The sequence below is a fragment of the Rhodnius prolixus genome, unplaced genomic scaffold, assembly GCF_049639745.1.
Source record: "Rhodnius prolixus isolate KJV_2025 unplaced genomic scaffold, Rpr scaffold_18, whole genome shotgun sequence".
In the NCBI taxonomy this organism is placed as follows: Eukaryota; Metazoa; Arthropoda; class Insecta; order Hemiptera; family Reduviidae; genus Rhodnius; species Rhodnius prolixus.
In genome coordinates this window covers 1,531,224-1,552,545 of record NW_027411636.1, presented here as the reverse complement: position 1 = coordinate 1,552,545, position 21,322 = coordinate 1,531,224, and the positions used below count along the sequence as shown (strand labels likewise).

Genomic DNA, 21,322 nt, shown 5'->3' with positions numbered 1-21,322 from the left:
TGTCAAAGTTAGGTGTTTTTCAACGTTACGCTTTTTCGTGCACTTTTTGACGATCAACCCTTATACAACTGTCCTACCGGACAGTTTTAATAAGTCGTAGTATCCACATTTCCAATGGTAGATTAGGATCTAGGCATTACACAAGAAGGCCCCTTTAAAGAGCTCTCCTCCAAGGTTAATCTAAGGAGGGGAGGTCCTCCAGCACTTGGAGGTAATTACCTAGTGATATCTGAATCTTCCTTGTATGGATGACATCGCAGTTTGGAAGGTTAATGCCCTTAATCGCATTTTACTGGAAAATATAAGGAATCCATGCAGTAAATTTATTGAAGATGCTTTACATCCCGCAGATTGCATCCTGCAGGCTGCACTACTGTACATATCACACGAAAATGGTTCGTCTTTCATAAGATTTGCTAACCGTGCAATACAGATTTCCTGTTTTGTTTACATCGAAAAGACACTTTCTCAAAGTCCTCCTGAATAAGAAAAAGTGGTGCTTACAGTTGGTCTGTTTTGAATATCCTTCTGTTAATGTATAAGGTCGCAATAACCTAGATAATCAATCAGTTGTGAAATGTCCCTTTACCGTATCAATTTTTTAGCTTCTTGAACTTATTTTTTTTTAATTCGGCTTATTATGACGTGTTCCCTTACTTAGGCGTTTCCTAGAAACTGAGTATTGTTGACTTGAAAAAAACTGACTCCACAATACACCTCCCTAACTGCGATGATATCCATTCCAGGATATCTGGGTAATTACCAAATGCTGGAGGACCTATCCTCCTTAGAACCTCCTTTCCCAGCTTCTGAAAGATCTCAGACAAATCTTCAACTTTATGCTTTAAGGTTTTACCTGGCTCCAGTGTAATGGAGGTCATGAGCAGGGTTATCAGGGCGTCGTACTCTTTTCGCACAAAAATTACCTGCAAGCAGCTTTCCTTATTTCTTTCAAAAACTGTTAAGGGAAGAATATTCCCTTACTGATATCTTCTAATCGAGGATCAAGTTTCTAAGGCTATTTCCAAATTACTTTTTTTCTGAGAAAATCCGGTTAGGGGCACTTCTAGGCGAAGGGTTGGTAGGCATCTCTCTTGAGAGCCATTAATTAGGGCACTTCCTTAAGTACCTTATAACCTATTAAACATTACTTCACTAAAAATCATTTAATTTTTTAGACCTCATTACTGCAGAAAAGGCCCTTCAAAGGGAAGGACCTCACTAATTAATGCCTCACGTATTTGAGACTTTTTTCAAAAATGGATCTTATGATTTAGGAGAAATTTGGAGTCACGTATCCATTACAAATATTAATTATGTCCGGTAAAAACCAAATTTTGAATTCGATGAAGATCGGCTAACCGAAAATGCCTCTTCACTTAACTTTTTTTAGCGATCTTTTCAAAAATGGTGTCACTGTGAAGATCTTTTTATTAAAATTGCTAAGTTTCAAGAAATTGTAATTAACTTCAGTGAATTTCTTTTGAGTATTCAGGTCAGATAAATTAGTTGTCTCAACGTCACTATCGAAACTCATTTTGAGCATCGTGTTATTATAAACTTCGGAGTCAGTTGAAAGGATCCAAGTTCACATCAGTAAGTGGAGATTGTTGTGAACCTGAGATATGAATTGGGTCATCGGGAAGAATAAGCACTGACTTCCTTTAGAATTCACAGGATTAGAAGGCTTTACAACCCGCAGATTGCATCCTGCAGACTGTACTACTGTACATATCACACGAAAATGGTTGTAATTATGTAAGTCCTGAGAACTGGATGTTCCATCTTAGCTCGTCTAATTAATAATTGTCTTTCTCATTTCCACATTGGAAAAGAAATAATAGTGAAGGATTCCAAAATTCCGTGAGAACTTTTATGGTGATGCGATTACAATAATTGCACAATCAATTCGATATCATTATATCATTTACGGCAGAAGACTAGAACGATGGATAGCAGTTAAGTCTGACAGTGTGGGTATGAGAATTGTGTTTCGCAAATGAGTTATAGAAGAGGTTCCTGGTGTGGTAGTAGGGATCATCTCCGGGAGTAACGCTTCCTCCAGCAGTTCGAGTTGGTCACGTTGGGGCGATATTCTGTGAATTCAGTGCATCCTTCCACTAGTTTCTGGTAAGTACTGCTTCATTTTTACTCTTTCTGTCTCTCTCTTCCTGCCTTAAAGGGTAAACACTCGTTCACACGGTGTAGTACTGATCGTTCGATCAATTTATCGATACATCGTTGGGACAATCGCACAAACAAACGCGTGCGAGCAGTACGACAATTTAGGTTTGTTTTCTATCTAGAAGAATCAAGACGCGTCTAGATTATTAATTCTCTTCAGCTTCTAGATGCACGATGCTAAAATCAAGAAACAGTGAACAACGAGGCCAGGCTTGGAAATAAGGTTGTAGGAGTTGACTAAATATCCGATTATGTGCAGCACGAAATGTTTAAAAGTTTACGAATAAGAATAGAATACACTCCATATAGTTCCAAAATATAAAGACAAGCTTCCGGATACCATGACCGCGCGTCTTAAGTTAAAAACAATAAAAATACTTTGCTTTTTATAAAATTTTTTAACAAGATCCTCAGGGCACCTTAACCGTTGAATCATGTCTTGGATTTCGCTGTCTTGAGCCAGTTTGAACTGGCATTTACTGGATAATAATAGGCATTTATTACGTAATTTTGAATTTATTAACCTGGATGTACCAGAAATCACGACATCCAACTTCCGTTGATTCCCCCTCCCAAAGCAAATATTTGAGGATTGAGTCACTTAGTATGAATACTGGAGAGTATGGTACATCAGAGTTGGGCAAAAATTTAATCAATTAAAAAACAATTGAATTAAACCGAAATTTAATTTTAATCATGATTAGAATTAAAAAATTTAATCGGCCAAAATTAGTTGATTAAAATTAAATTCACTTTTAATTTAATCGGAATTTAATCAATTAAAACCCTTTATATCTTCTACATTTATAGATCTGTGCACAAAATAACTATAGTTTTTAATTGAGAAAAACAAAGTGTATAAGAGATAAAAATTCCATACCAATACGTGGTTCACAGTGGGAGATATAGAACGGCCATAATTTTACAGAATTTCATGACCCAAAAAATTTTCAACCCTTTATATCTTATACATTTATAGATCTGTGCACAAAATAACTATAGTTTATAATTGAGAAAAACAAAGTGTATAAGAGATAAAAATTCCATACCAATACGTGGTTCACAGTGGGAGATATAGAACGGCCATAATTTTACAGACTTTCATGACCCAAAAAATTTTCAACCCTTTATATCTTCTACATTTATAGATCTGTGCACAAAATGACTATAGTTTATAATTGAGAAAAACAAAGTGTATAAGAGATAAAAATTCCATACCAATACGTGGTTCACAGTGGGAGATATAGAACGGCCATAATTTTACAGAATTTCATGACCCAAAAAATTTGTAACCCTTTATATCTTTTACATTTATAGATCTGTGCACAAAATAACTATAGTTTTTAATTGAGAAAAAAAAAGTGTATAAGAGATAAAAATTCCATACAAATACGTGGTTCACAGTGGGAGATATAGAACGGCCATAATTTTACAGACTTTCATGACCCAAAAAATTTTCAACCCTTTATATCTTCTACATTTATAGATCTGTGCACAAAATGACTATAGTTTATAATTGAGAAAAACAAAGTGTATAAGAGATAAAAATTCCATACCAATACGTGGTTCACAGTGGGAGATATAGAACGGCCATAATTTTACAGAATTTCATGACCCAAAAAATTTGTAACCCTTTATATCTTTTACATTTATAGATCTGTGCACAAAATAACTATAGTTTTTAATTGAGAAAAAAAAAGTGTATAAGAGATAAAAATTCCATACAAATACGTGGTTCACAGTGGGAGATATAGAACGGCCATAATTTTACAGACTTTCATGACCCAAAAAAATTTCAACCGTTTATATCTTCTACATTTATAGATCTGTGCACAAAATAACTATAGTTTATAATTGAGAAAAACAAAGTGTATAAGAGATAAAAATTCCATACCAATACGTGGTTCACAGTGGGAGATATAGAACGGCCATAATTTTACAGAATTTCATGACCCAAAAATTTTTTAACCCTTTATATCTTCTACATTTATAGATCTGTGCACAAAATGACTATAGTTTATAATTGAGAAAAACAAAGTGTATAAGAGATAAAAATTCCATACCAATACGTGGTTCACAGTGGGAGATATAGAACGGCCATAATTTTACAGAATTTCATGACCCAAAAAATTTTCAACCCTTTATATCTTATACATTTATAGATCTGTGCACAAAATAACTATAGTTTATAATTGAGAAAAACAAAGTGTATAAGAGATAAAAATTCCATACCAATACGTGGTTCACAGTGGGAGATATAGAACGGCCATAATTTTACAGACTTTCATGACCCAAAAAATTTTCAACCCTTTATATCTTCTACATTTATAGATCTGTGCACAAAATGACTATAGTTTATAATTGAGAAAAACAAAGTGTATAAGAGATAAAAATTCCATACCAATACGTGGTTCACAGTGGGAGATATAGAACGGCCATAATTTTACAGAATTTCATGACCCAAAAAATTTGTAACCCTTTATATCTTTTACATTTATAGATCTGTGCACAAAATAACTATAGTTTTTAATTGAGAAAAAAAAAGTGTATAAGAGATAAAAATTCCATACAAATACGTGGTTCACAGTGGGAGATATAGAACGGCCATAATTTTACAGACTTTCATGACCCAAAAAATTTTCAACCCTTTATATCTTCTACATTTATAGATCTGTGCACAAAATGACTATAGTTTATAATTGAGAAAAACAAAGTGTATAAGAGATAAAAATTCCATACCAATACGTGGTTCACAGTGGGAGATATAGAACGGCCATAATTTTACAGAATTTCATGACCCAAAAAATTTGTAACCCTTTATATCTTTTACATTTATAGATCTGTGCACAAAATAACTATAGTTTTTAATTGAGAAAAAAAAAGTGTATAAGAGATAAAAATTCCATACAAATACGTGGTTCACAGTGGGAGATATAGAACGGCCATAATTTTACAGACTTTCATGACCCAAAAAAATTTCAACCGTTTATATCTTCTACATTTATAGATCTGTGCACAAAATAACTATAGTTTATAATTGAGAAAAACAAAGTGTATAAGAGATAAAAATTCCATACCAATACGTGGTTCACAGTGGGAGATATAGAACGGCCATAATTTTACAGAATTTCATGACCCAAAAAATTTTTAACCCTTTATATCTTCTACATTTATAGATCTGTGCACAAAATGACTATAGTTTTTAATTGAGAAAAACAAAGTGTATAAGAGATAAAAATTCCATACCAATACGTGGTTCACAGTGGGAGATATAGAACGGCAATAATTTTACAGAATTTCATGACCCAAAAATTTTTTAACCCTTTATATCTTCTACATTTATAGATCTGTGCACAAAATGACTATAGTTTATAATTGAGAAAAACAAAGTGTATAAGAGATAAAAATTCCATACCAATACGTGGTTCACAGTGGGAGATATAGAACGGCCATAATTTTACAGAATTTCATGACCCAAAAAATTTTAAACCCTTTATATCTTCTACATTTATAGATCTGTGCACAAAATAACTATAGTTTATAATTGAGAAAAACAAAGTGTATAAGAGATAAAAATTCCATACCAATACGTGGTTCACAGTGGGAGATATAGAACGGCCATAATTTTACAGAATTTCATGACCCAAAAATTTTTTAACCCTTTATATCTTCTACATTTATAGATCTGTGCACAAAATAACTATAGTTTATAATTGAGAAAACCAAAGTGTATAAGAGATAAAAATTCCATACCAATACGTGGTTCACAGTGGGAGATATAGAACGGCCATAATTTTACAGAATTCCATGACCCAAAAATTTTTTAACCCTTTATATCTTCTACATTTATAGATCTGTGCACAAAATGACTATAGTTTATAATTGAGAAAAACAAAGTGTATAAGAGATAAAAATTCCATACCAATACGTGGTTCACAGTGGGAGATATAGAACGGCCATAATTTTACAGACTTTCATGACCCAAAAAATTTTCAACCCTTTATATCTTCTACATTTATAGATCTGTGCACAAAATGACTATAGTTTATAATTGAGAAAAGCAAAGTGTATAAGAGATAAAAATTCCATACCAATACGTGGTTCACAGTGGGAGATATAGAACGGCCATAATTTTACAGAATGTCATGACCCAAAATTTTTTTAACCCTTTATATCTTTTACATTTATAGATCTGTGCACAAAATAACTATAGTTTTTAATTGAGAAAAAAAAAGTGTATAAGAGATAAAAATTCCATACCAATACGTGGTTCACAGTGGGAGATATAGAACGGCCATAATTTTACAGACTTTCATGACCCAAAAAAATTTCAACCGTTTATATCTTCTACATTTATAGATCTGTGCACAAAATAACTATAGTTTATAATTGAGAAAAACAAAGTGTATAAGAGATAAAAATTCCATACCAATACGTGGTTCACAGTGGGAGATATAGAACGGCCATAATTTTACAGAATTTCATGACCCAAAAAATTTTTAACCCTTTATATCTTCTACATTTATAGATCTGTGCACAAAATGACTATAGTTTTTAATTGAGAAAAACAAAGTGTATAAGAGATAAAAATTCCATACCAATACGTGGTTCACAGTGGGAGATATAGAACGGCCATAATTTTACAGAATTTCATGACCCAAAAATTTTTTAACCCTTTATATCTTCTACATTTATAGATCTGTGCACAAAATGACTATAGTTTATAATTGAGAAAAACAAAGTGTATAAGATATAAAAATTCCATACCAATACGTGGTTCACAGTGGGAGATATAGAACGGCCATAATTTTACAGAATTTCATGACCCAAAAATTTTTTAACCCTTTATATCTTCTACATTTATAGATCTGTGCACAAAATAACTATAGTTTATAATTGAGAAAAACAAAGTGTATAAGAGATAAAAATTCCATACCAATACGTGGTTCACAGTGGGAGATATAGAACGGCCATAATTTTACAGAATTTCATGACCCAAAAATTTTTTAACCCTTTATATCTTCTACATTTATAGATCTGTGCACAAAATAACTATAGTTTATAATTGAGAAAACCAAAGTGTATAAGAGATAAAAATTCCATACCAATACGTGGTTCACAGTGGGAGATATAGAACGGCCATAATTTTACAGAATTCCATGACCCAAAAATTTTTTAACCCTTTATATCTTCTACATTTATAGATCTGTGCACAAAATGACTATAGTTTATAATTGAGAAAAACAAAGTGTATAAGAGATAAAAATTCCATACCAATACGTGGTTCACAGTGGGAGATATAGAACGGCCATAATTTTACAGAATTTCATGACCCAAAAATTTTTTAACCCTTTATATCTTCTACATTTATAGATCTGTGCACAAAATAACTATAGTTTATAATTGAGAAAAACAAAGTGTATAAGAGATAAAAATTCCATACCAATACGTGGTTCACAGTGGGAGATATAGAACGGCCATAATTTTACAGAATTTCATGACCTAAAAAATTTTTAACCCTTTATATCTTCTACATTTATAGATCTGTGCACAAAATGACTATAGTTTATAATTGAGAAAAACAAAGTGTATAAGAGATAAAAATTCCATACCAATACGTGGTTCACAGTGGGAGATATAGAACGGCCATAATTTTACAGAATTTCATGACCCAAAAAATTTTTAACCCTTTATATCTTCTAAATTTATAGATCTGTGCACAAAATAACTATAGTTTATAATTGAGAAAAACAAAGTGTATAAGAGATAAAAATTCCATACCAATACGTGGTTCACAGTGGGAGATATAGAACGGCCATAATTTTACAGAATTTCATGACCCAAAAATTTTTTAACCCTTTATATCTTCTACATTTATAGATCTGTGCACAAAATAACTATAGTTTATAATTGAGAAAAACAAAGTGTATAAGAGATAAAAATTCCATACCAATACGTGGTTCACAGTGGGAGATATAGAACGGCCATAATTTTACAGAATTTCATGACCTAAAAAATTTTTAACCCTTTATATCTTCTACATTTATAGATCTGTGCACACAATGAGTATAGTTTATAATTGAGAAAACCAAAGTGTATAAGAGATAAAAATTCCATACCAATACGTGGTTCACAGTGGGAGATATAGAACGGCCATAATTTTACAGAATTCCATGACCCAAAAATTTTTTAACCCTTTATATCTTCTACATTTATAGATCTGTGCACAAAATGACTATAGTTTATAATTGAGAAAAACAAAGTGTATAAGAGATAAAAATTCCATACCAATACGTGGTTCACAGTGGGAGATATAGAACGGCCATAATTTTACAGAATTTCATTACCCAAAAATTTTTTAACCCTTTATATCTTCTACATTTATAGATCTGTGCACAAAATAACTATAGTTTATAATTGAGAAAAACAAAGTGTATAAGAGATAAAAATTCCATACCAATACGTGGTTCACAGTGGGAGATATAGAACGGCCATAATTTTACAGAATTTCATGACCTAAAAAATTTTTAACCCTTTATATCTTCTACATTTATAGATCTGTGCACAAAATGACTATAGTTTATAATTGAGAAAAACAAAGTGTATAAGAGATAAAAATTCCATACCAATACGTGGTTCACAGTGGGAGATATAGAACGGCCATAATTTTACAGAATTTCATGACCCAAAAAATTTTTAACCCTTTATATCTTCTAAATTTATAGATCTGTGCACAAAATAACTATAGTTTATAATTGAGAAAAACAAAGTGTATAAGAGATAAAAATTCCATACCAATACGTGGTTCACAGTGGGAGATATAGAACGGCCATAATTTTACAGAATTTCATGACCCAAAAATTTTTTAACCCTTTATATCTTCTACATTTATAGATCTGTGCACAAAATAACTATAGTTTATAATTGAGAAAAACAAAGTGTATAAGAGATAAAAATTCCATACCAATACGTGGTTCACAGTGGGAGATATAGAACGGCCATAATTTTACAGAATTTCATGACCTAAAAAATTTTTAACCCTTTATATCTTCTACATTTATAGATCTGTGCACAAAATGACTATAGTTTATAATTGAGAAAAACAAAGTGTATAAGAGATAAAAATTCCATACCAATACGTGGTTCACAGTGGGAGATATAGAACGGCCATAATTTTACAGAATTTCATGACCCAAAAAATTTTTAACCCTTTATATCTTCTAAATTTATAGATCTGTGCACAAAATAACTATAGTTTATAATTGAGAAAAACAAAGTGTATAAGAGATAAAAATTCCATACCAATACGTGGTTCACAGTGGGAGATATAGAACGGCCATAATTTTACAGAATTTCATGACCCAAAAATTTTTTAACCCTTTATATCTTCTACATTTATAGATCTGTGCACAAAATAACTATAGTTTATAATTGAGAAAAACAAAGTGTATAAGAGATAAAAATTCCATACCAATACGTGGTTCACAGTGGGAGATATAGAACGGCCATAATTTTACAGAATTTCATGACCTAAAAAATTTTTAACCCTTTATATCTTCTACATTTATAGATCTGTGCACACAATGACTATAGTTTATAATTGAGAAAACCAAAGTGTATAAGAGATAAAAATTCCATACCAATACGTGGTTCACAGTGGGAGATATAGAACGGCCATAATTTTACAGAATTCCATGACCCAAAAATTTTTTAACCCTTTATATCTTCTACATTTATAGATCTGTGCACAAAATGACTATAGTTTATAATTGAGAAAAACAAAGTGTATAAGAGATAAAAATTCCATACCAATACGTGGTTCACAGTGGGAGATATAGAACGGCCATAATTTTACAGAATTTCATTACCCAAAAATTTTTTAACCCTTTATATCTTCTACATTTATAGATCTGTGCACAAAATAACTATAGTTTATAATTGAGAAAAACAAAGTGTATAAGAGATAAAAATTCCATACCAATACGTGGTTCACAGTGGGAGATATAGAACGGCCATAATTTTACAGAATTTCATGACCTAAAAAATTTTTAACCCTTTATATCTTCTACATTTATAGATCTGTGCACAAAATGACTATAGTTTATAATTGAGAAAAACAAAGTGTATAAGAGATAAAAATTCCATACCAATACGTGGTTCACAGTGGGAGATATAGAACGGCCATAATTTTACAGAATTTCATGACCCAAAAAATTTTTAACCCTTTATATCTTCTAAATTTATAGATCTGTGCACAAAATAACTATAGTTTATAATTGAGAAAAACAAAGTGTATAAGAGATAAAAATTCCATACCAATACGTGGTTCACAGTGGGAGATATAGAACGGCCATAATTTTACAGAATTTCATGACCCAAAAATTTTTTAACCCTTTATATCTTCTACATTTATAGATCTGTGCACAAAATAACTATAGTTTATAATTGAGAAAAACAAAGTGTATAAGAGATAAAAATTCCATACCAATACGTGGTTCACAGTGGGAGATATAGAACGGCCATAATTTTACAGAATTTCATGACCTAAAAAATTTTTAACCCTTTATATCTTCTACATTTATAGATCTGTGCACAAAATGACTATAGTTTATAATTGAGAAAAACAAAGTGTATAAGAGATAAAAATTCCATACCAATACGTGGTTCACAGTGGGAGATATAGAACGGCCATAATTTTACAGAATTTCATGACCCAAAAAATTTTTAACCCTTTATATCTTCTAAATTTATAGATCTGTGCACAAAATAACTATAGTTTATAATTGAGAAAAACAAAGTGTATAAGAGATAAAAATTCCATACCAATACGTGGTTCACAGTGGGAGATATAGAACGGCCATAATTTTACAGAATTTCATGACCCAAAAATTTTTTAACCCTTTATATCTTCTACATTTATAGATCTGTGCACAAAATAACTATAGTTTATAATTGAGAAAAACAAAGTGTATAAGAGATAAAAATTCCATACCAATACGTGGTTCACAGTGGGAGATATAGAACGGCCATAATTTTACAGAATTTCATGACCTAAAAAATTTTTAACCCTTTATATCTTCTACATTTATAGATCTGTGCACACAATGACTATAGTTTATAATTGAGAAAAACAAAGTGAATAAGAGATAAAAATTCCATACCAATACGTGGTTCACAGTGGGAGATATAGAACGGCCATAATTTTACAGAATTTCATGACCCAAAAAATTTTTAACCCTTTATATCTTCTACATTTATAGATCTGTGCACAAAATAACTATAGTTTATAATTGAGAAAAACAAAGTGTATAAGATATAAAAATTCCATACCAATACGTGGTTCACAGTGGGAGATATAGAACGGCCATAATTTTACAGAATTTCATGACCCAAAAAATTTGTAACCCTTTATATCTTTTACATTTATAGATCTTTGCACAAAATAACTATAGTTTATAATTGAGAAAAACAAAGTGTATAAGAGATAAAAATTCCATACCAATACGTGGTTCACAGTGGGAGATATAGAACGGCCATAATTTTACAGAATTTCATGACCCAAAAATTTTTTAACCCTTTATATCTTCTACATTTATAGATCTGTGCACAAAATAACTATAGTTTATAATTGAGAAAAACAAAGTGTATAAGAGATAAAAATTCCATACCAATACGTGGTTCACAGTGGGAGATATAGAACGGCCATAATTTTACAGAATTTCATGACCTAAAAAATTTTTAACCCTTTATATCTTCTACATTTATAGATCTGTGCACACAATGACTATAGTTTATAATTGAGAAAACCAAAGTGTATAAGAGATAAAAATTCCATACCAATACGTGGTTCACAGTGGGAGATATAGAACGGCCATAATTTTACAGAATTCCATGACCCAAAAATTTTTTAACCCTTTATATCTTCTACATTTATAGATCTGTGCACAAAATGACTATAGTTTATAATTGACAAAAACAAAGTGTATAAGAGATAAAAATTCCATACCAATACGTGGTTCACAGTGGGAGATATAGAACGGCCATAATTTTACAGAATTTCATTACCCAAAAATTTTTTAACCCTTTATATCTTCTACATTTATAGATCTGTGCACAAAATAACTATAGTTTATAATTGAGAAAAACAAAGTGTATAAGAGATAAAAATTCCATACCAATACGTGGTTCACAGTGGGAGATATAGAACGGCCATAATTTTACAGAATTTCATGACCTAAAAAATTTTTAACCCTTTATATCTTCTACATTTATAGATCTGTGCACAAAATGACTATAGTTTATAATTGAGAAAAACAAAGTGTATAAGAGATAAAAATTCCATACCAATACGTGGTTCACAGTGGGAGATATAGAACGGCCATAATTTTACAGAATTTCATGACCCAAAAAATTTTTAACCCTTTATATCTTCTAAATTTATAGATCTGTGCACAAAATAACTATAGTTTATAATTGAGAAAAACAAAGTGTATAAGAGATAAAAATTCCATACCAATACGTGGTTCACAGTGGGAGATATAGAACGGCCATAATTTTACAGAATTTCATGACCCAAAAATTTTTTAACCCTTTATATCTTCTACATTTATAGATCTGTGCACAAAATAACTATAGTTTATAATTGAGAAAAACAAAGTGTATAAGAGATAAAAATTCCATACCAATACGTGGTTCACAGTGGGAGATATAGAACGGCCATAATTTTACAGAATTTCATGACCTAAAAAATTTTTAACCCTTTATATCTTCTACATTTATAGATCTGTGCACAAAATGACTATAGTTTATAATTGAGAAAAACAAAGTGTATAAGAGATAAAAATTCCATACCAATACGTGGTTCACAGTGGGAGATATAGAACGGCCATAATTTTACAGAATTTCATGACCCAAAAAATTTTTAACCCTTTATATCTTCTAAATTTATAGATCTGTGCACAAAATAACTATAGTTTATAATTGAGAAAAACAAAGTGTATAAGAGATAAAAATTCCATACCAATACGTGGTTCACAGTGGGAGATATAGAACGGCCATAATTTTACAGAATTTCATGACCCAAAAATTTTTTAACCCTTTATATCTTCTACATTTATAGATCTGTGCACAAAATAACTATAGTTTATAATTGAGAAAAACAAAGTGTATAAGAGATAAAAATTCCATACCAATACGTGGTTCACAGTGGGAGATATAGAACGGCCATAATTTTACAGAATTTCATGACCTAAAAAATTTTTAACCCTTTATATCTTCTACATTTATAGATCTGTGCACACAATGACTATAGTTTATAATTGAGAAAAACAAAGTGAATAAGAGATAAAAATTCCATACCAATACGTGGTTCACAGTGGGAGATATAGAACGGCCATAATTTTACAGAATTTCATGACCCAAAAAATTTTTAACCCTTTATATCTTCTACATTTATAGATCTGTGCACAAAATAACTATAGTTTATAATTGAGAAAAACAAAGTGTATAAGATATAAAAATTCCATACCAATACGTGGTTCACAGTGGGAGATATAGAACGGCCATAATTTTACAGAATTTCATGACCCAAAAAATTTGTAACCCTTTATATCTTTTACATTTATAGATCTTTGCACAAAATAACTATAGTTTATAATTGAGAAAAACAAAGTGTATAAGAGATAAAAATTCCATACCAATACGTGGTTCACAGTGGGAGACATAGAACGGCCATAATTTTACAGAATTTCATGACCCAAAAAATATTTAACCCTTTATATCTTCTACATTTATAGATCTGTGCACAAAATAACTATAGTTTATAATTGAGAAAAACAAAGTGTATAAGAGATAAAAATTCCATACCAATACGTGGTTCACAGTGGGAGATATAGAACGGCCATAATTTTACAGAATTTCATGACCCAAAAAATTTTTAACCCTTTATATCTTCTACATTTATAGATCTGTGCACAAAATAACTATAGTTTATAATTGAGAAAAACAAAGTGTATAAGAGTTAAAAATTCCATACCAATACGTGGTTCACAGTGGGAGATATAGAACGGCCATAATTTTACAGAATTCCATGACCCAAAAAATTTTTAACCCTTTATATCTTCTACATTTATAGATCTGTGCACAAAATAACTATAGTTTATAATTGAGAAAAACAAAGTGTATTAGAGATAAAAATTCCATACCAATACGTGGTTCACAGTGGGAGATATAGAACGGTCATAATTTTACAGAATTTCATGACCCAAAAAATTTTTAACCCTTTATATCTTTTACATTTATAGATCTGTGCACAAAATAACTATAGTTTATAATTGAGAAAAACAAAGTGTATAAGAGATAAAAATTCCATACCAATACGTGGTTCACAGTGGGAGATATAGAACGGCCATAATTTTACAGAATTACATGACCAAAAAATTTTTTAACCCTTTATATCTTCTACATTTATATATCTGTGCACAAAATAACTATAGTTTATAATTGAGAAAAACAAAGTGTATAAGAGATAAAAATTCCATACCAATACGTGGTTCACAGTGGGAGATATAGAACGGCCATAATTTTACAGAATTTCATGACCCAAAAGATTTTTAACCCTTTATATCTTTTACATTTATAGATCTATGCACAAAATAACTATAGTTTATAATTGAGAAAAACAAAGTGTATAAGAGATAAAAATTCCATACCAATACGTGGTTCACAGTGGGAGATATAGAACGGCCATAATTTTACAGAATTTCATGACCCAAAAAATTTTTAACCCTTTATATCTTCTACATTTATAGATCTGTGCACAAAATGACTATAGTTTATAATTGAGAAAAACAATGTGTATAAGAGATAAAAATTCCATACCAATACGTGGTTCACAGTGGGAGATATAAAACGGCCATAATTTTACAGAATTTCATGACCCAAAAAATTTTCAACCCTTTATATCTTCTACATTTATAGATCTGTGCACAAAATAACTATAGTTTATAATTGAGAAAAACAAAGTGTATAAGAGATAAAAATTCCATAACAATAAGTGGTTCACAGTGGGAGATATAGAACGGCCATAATTTTACAGAATTTCATGACCCAAAAAATTTTTAACCCTTTATATCTTCTACATTTATAGATCTGTGCACAAAATAACTATAGTTTATAATTGAGAAAAACAAAGTGTATAAGAGATAAAAATTCCATACCAATACGTGGTTCACAGTGGGAGATATAGAACGGCCATAATTTTACAGAATTTCATGACCCAAAAATTTTTTAACCCTTTATATTTTCTACATTTATAGATCTGTGCACAAAATAACTATAGTTTATAATTGAGAAAAACAAAGTGTATAAGAGATAAAAATTCCATACCAATACGTGGTTCGCAGTGGGAGATATAGAACGGCCATAATTTTACAGAATTTCATGACCCAAAAAATTTGTAACCCTTTATATCTTCTACATTTATAGATCTGTGCACAAAATAACTATAGTTTATAATTGAGAAAAACAAAGTGTATAAGAGATAAAAATTCCATACCAATACGTGGTTCACAGTGGGAGACATAGAACGGCCATAATTTTACAGAATTTCATGACCCAAAAAATATTTAACCCTTTATATCTTCTACATTTATAGATCTGTGCACAAAATAACTATAGTTTATAATTGAGAAAAACAAAGTGTATAAGAGATAAAAATTCCATACCAATACGTGGTTCACAGTGGGAGATATAGAACGGCCATAATTTTACAGAATTTCATGACCCAAAAAATTTTTAATCCTTTATATCTTCTACATTTATAGATCTGTGCACAAAATAACTATAGTTTATAATTGAGAAAAACAAAGTGTATAAGAGATAAAAATTCCATACCAATACGTGGTTCACAGTGGGAGATATAGAACGGCCATAATTTTACAGAATTCCATGACCCAAAAAATTTTTAACCCTTTATATCTTCTACATTTATAGATCTGTGCACAAAATAACTATAGTTTATAATTGAGAAAAACAAAGTGTATTAGAGATAAAAATTCCATACCAATACGTGGTTCACAGTGGGAGATATAGAACGGTCATAATTTTACAGAATTTCATGACCCAAAAAATTTTTAACCCTTTATATCTTTTACATTTATAGATCTGTGCACAAAATAACTATAGTTTATAATTGAGAAAAACAAAGTGTATAAGAGATAAAAATTCCATACCAATACGTGGTTCACAGTGGGAGATATAGAACGGCCATAATTTTACAGAATTACATGACCAAAAAATTTTTTAACCCTTTATATCTTCTACATTTATAGATCTGTGCACAAAATAACTATAGTTTATAATTGAGAAAAACAAAGTGTATAAGAGATAAAAATTCCATACCAATACGTGGCTCACAGTGGGAGATATAGAACGGCCATAATTTTACAGAATTTCATGACCCAAAAGATTTTTAACCCTTTATATCTTTTACATTTATAGATCTATGCACAAAATAACTATAGTTTATAATTGAGAAAAACAAAGTGTATAAGAGATAAAAATTCCATACCAATACGTGGTTCACAGTGGGAGATATAGAACGGCCATAATTTTACAGAATTTCATGACCCAAAAAATTTTTAACCCTTTATATCTTCTACATTTATAGATCTGTGCACAAAATGACTATAGTTTATAATTGAGAAAAACAATGTGTATAAGAGATAAAAATTCCATACCAATACGTGGTTCACAGTGGGAGATATAAAACGGCCATAATTTTACAGAATTTCATGACCCAAAAAATTTTCAACCCTTTATATCTTCTACATTTATAGATCTGTGCACAAAATAACTATAGTTTATAATTGAGAAAAACAAAGTGTATAAGAGATCAAAATTCCATAACAATACGTGGTTCACAGTGGGAGATATAGAACGGCATAATTTTACAGAATTTCATGACCCAAAAAATTTTTAACCCTTTATATCTTCTACATTTATAGATCTGTGCACAAAATAACTATAGTTTATAATTGAGAAAAACAAAGTGTATAAGAGATAAAAATTCCATACCAATACGTGGTTCACAGTGGGAGATATAGAACGGCCATAATTTTACAGAATTTCATGACCCAAAAATTTTTTAACCCTTTATATTTTCTACATTTATAGATCTGTGCACAAAATAACTATAGTTTATAATTGAGAAAAACAAAGTGTATAAGAGTTAAAAATTCCATACCAATACGTGGTTCACAGTGGGAGATATAGAACGGCCATAATTTTACAGAATTTCATGACCCAAAAAATTTTTAACCCTTTATATCTTCTACATTTATAGATCTGTGCACAAAATAACTATAGTTTATAATTGAGAAAAACAAAGTGTATAAGAGATAAAAATTCCATACCAATACGTGGTTCACAGTGGGAGATATAGAATAGCCATAATTTTACAGAATTTCATGACCCAAAAATTTTTTAACCCTTTTAATTTTCTACATTTATAGATCTGTGCACAAAATAACTATAGTTTATAATTGAGAAAAACAAAGTGTAATAGATAAAAATTCCATACCAATACGTGGTTCACAGTGGGAGATATAGAATAGCCATAATTTTACAGAATTTCATGACCCAAAAATTTTTTAACCCTTTATATTTTCTACATTTATAGATCTGTGCACAAAATAACTATAGTTTATAATTGAGAAAAACAAAGTGTATAAGAGATAAAAATTCCATACCAATACGTGGTTCACAGTGGGAGATATAGAACGGCCATAATTTTACAGAATTTCATGACCCAAAAAATTTTCAACCCTTTATATCTTCTACATTTATAGATCTGTGCACAAAATAACTATAGTTTATAATTGAGAAAAACAAAGTGTATAAGAGATAAAAATTCCATACCAATACGTGGTTCACAGTGGGAGATATAGAATAGCCATAATTTTACAGAATTTCATGACCCATAAAATTTTCAACCCTTTATATCTTGTACATTTATAGATCTGTGCACAAAATAACTATAGTTTATAATTGAGAAAAACAAAGTGTATAAGAGATAAAAATTCCATACCAATACGTGGTTCACAGTGGGAGATATAGAACGGCCATAATTTTACAGAATTTCATGACCCAAAAATTTTTTAACCCTTTATATTTTCTACATTTATAGATCTGTGCACAAAATAACTATAGTTTATAATTGAGAAAAACAAAGTGTATAAGAGATAAAAATTCCATACCAATACGTGGTTCACAGTGGGAGATATAGAACGGCCATAATTTTACAGAATTTCATGACCCAAAAAATTTTTAACCCTTTATATCTTCTACATTAATAGATCTGTGCACAAAATAACTATAGTTTATAATTGAGAAAAACAAAGTGTATAAGAGATAAAAATTCCATACCAATACGTGGTTCACAGTGGGAGATATAGAACGGCCATAATTTTACAGAATTTCATGACCCAAAAATTTTTTAACCCTTTATATCTTCTACATTTATAGATCTGTGCACAAAATAACTATAGTTTATAATTGAGAAAAACAAAGTGTATAAGAGATAAAAATTCCATACCAATACGTGGTTCACAGTGGGAGATATAGAACGGCCATAATTTTACAGAATTTCATGACCCAAAAAATTTTTAACCCTTTATATCTTCTACATTTATAGATCTGTGCACAAAATAACTATAGTTTATAATTGAGAAAAACAAAGTGTATAAGAGATAAAAATTCCATACCAATACGTGGTTCACAGTGGGAGATATAGAACGGCCATAATTTTACAGAATTTCATGACCCAAAAATTTTTTAACCCTTTATATCTTCTACATTTATAGATCTGTGCACAAAATAACTATAGTTTATAATTGAGAAAAACAAAGTGTATAAGAGATAAAAATTCCATACCAATACGTGGTTCACAGTGGGAGATATAGAACGGCCATAATTTTACAGAATTTCATGACCCAAAAAATTTTTAACCCTTTATATCTTCTACATTTATAGATCTGTGCACAAAATAACTATAGTTTATAATTGAGAAAAACAAAGTGTATAAGAGATAAAAATTCCATACCAATACGTGGTTCACAGTGGGAGATATAGAACGGCCATAATTTTACAGAATTTCATGACCCAAAAAATTTTTAACCCTTTATATCTTCTACATTTATAGATCTGTGCACAAAATAACTATAGTTTATAATTGAGAAAAACAAAGTGTATAAGAGATAAAAATTCCATACCAATACGTGGTTCACAGTGGGAGATATAGAACGGCCATAATTTTACAGAATTTCATGACCCAAAAATTTTTTAACCCTTTATATCTTCTACATTTATAGATCTGTGCACAAAATAACTATAGTTTATAATTGAGAAAAACAAAGTGTATAAGAGATAAAAATTCCATACCAATACGTGGTTCACAGTGGGAGATATAGAACGGCCATAATTTTACAGAATTACATGACCCAAAAAATTTTCAACTTTTTATATCAGTGGTTCTTAACCTTTTCATAGACGCGGAACACAATTATATGTATATATTTTTCTCGCGGAACACTAACATTAAATAATTTGAAATTCGGTATTTAGCAAGAACTTAAAATTAAATTCAAATTAAAAAAAAGGAACAATTTTTTGTTTTCGTATCTTTCCTAAGTTTCTAAATTTCAATACATTTAAAATTGAAATTTCGCGGAACACTTGGACCATATTCGCGGAACACCAGTGTTCCGCGGAACACCGGTTAAGAACCGCTGGTCTAGAGACTCGTGAAGAAGTCCAAGTCTACAAAAATTAACCGAAAAGTATTTATTGAAGACGCTCAGAAAAAGGGCCTCGCCAAAACGTGGTTCGAACCATTGGTTGAAAAGCCATAAAAGTGGATGATTAAATTAGTTTGATTAACGATTGAAATTGAACTAATTCGGTGATTAAAATTAAAGTTCAATTTAATTCTCAGATTTAATCATAATTTTTTTAGTTTGATTAAATTAGTTTGATTAACGATTAAATCTGAAATTTAATTGATTAAATAATTGTCATATGATTAAAATTACGATTAAATTCGCCGATTAAATTCTGATTAAAATTAAAAATAAATTCAATCAATTAAAAAATTTAATCAATTAAATTTAGAATTTAATTTTTTTTTTAATCAGTGCCCAACTCTGTGGTACATGGTATCTAAGTTTTCAATACTGGAAATGCCATAGTTTACGCCTAAATTCTTCTTAATTTGAGGATTTTTGTTTGAACCGTGCAATGCTGGAACTTCGGGGAACCATTAAACCATATAGGCTACCCCTATTTTGGAGGCCCACAGTGATCAGCATAGAACAGTATTGCAGTTAACTCCAGGTTCCCCGTATGCGTTAAGCTTTTTGGAGGCAAATTTGGAAGTTGTTCATCTTCGGAAATCTAATTACAAGAGGGACTTTTAAAAGCACTACATCTGTTGATGAAATCAACTCATTAACATTTCTAAATTACTTCTTAATTTTCTCTTTAAAAAAAATAAATAAAACTGCGGCCAAATCATGATTAATTGTGCATGAAATTAAGAAAATAAACGAAATATGCAATAACATCTTGCAAAGCGACTTGTATGCATTAGTATAAAATAATGTGCAATTGCATATAATCTAATACATAATGACGACTGAGTGTCTTTTGACTAGATTTACAAACGATCAACAGCTCTCTTTACTGGGTACATCCAGCCAGCTGTTCTCGAAATGCTTCTAGCTAGATACCTCTTAAGGGCACATCCTCTCTGGTCCCAGCAATGTGATCTGTATAATGAACACAAGATTATAGCCTGGACCTTTCCCCTATTACGTGATGCTGTAGAACTGCAAGTTACATCAGTACTTCGAGCCATCTCTAACACACTATTAGAGAAAGTACCTCTCTACTCTCCTGTCTACTGCAGATTTTTAATTGGTTAAAACATGTGGCAGAAAACTACTTCAAAAGATATTCCCAATCTTCATAATTATCTTTGTCTTCAGTTATTTCTGTGGATATCGTTTTGTTTCAAAAATAGAATTACTGATTTACTTCCGTTTAGATAATAAATAACAATCGCAGGATTTTCTCTTCTGTA

At 30.4% G+C, this 21,322-nt stretch overlaps 1 protein-coding gene across 2 annotated transcripts in view; it reads left to right on the top strand.

Annotated features, from left to right (window-relative positions):
• LOC141462162 (uncharacterized) overlaps nt 1-21,322 on the top strand; it is a 39,770-nt gene that overhangs the window by 1,054 nt on the left and 17,394 nt on the right. The window contains exon 1 of one of the 2 annotated variants that reach the window (XM_074143798.1): nt 1,967-2,130. The exons of the other annotated variant lie outside the window; for it this stretch is intronic. The gene's annotated coding sequence lies outside the window, so the exon portion shown is untranslated. Of the gene's footprint in view, nt 1-1,966; nt 2,131-21,322 lie in introns of those variants that run through there. 2 annotated transcript variants of the gene reach the window in all.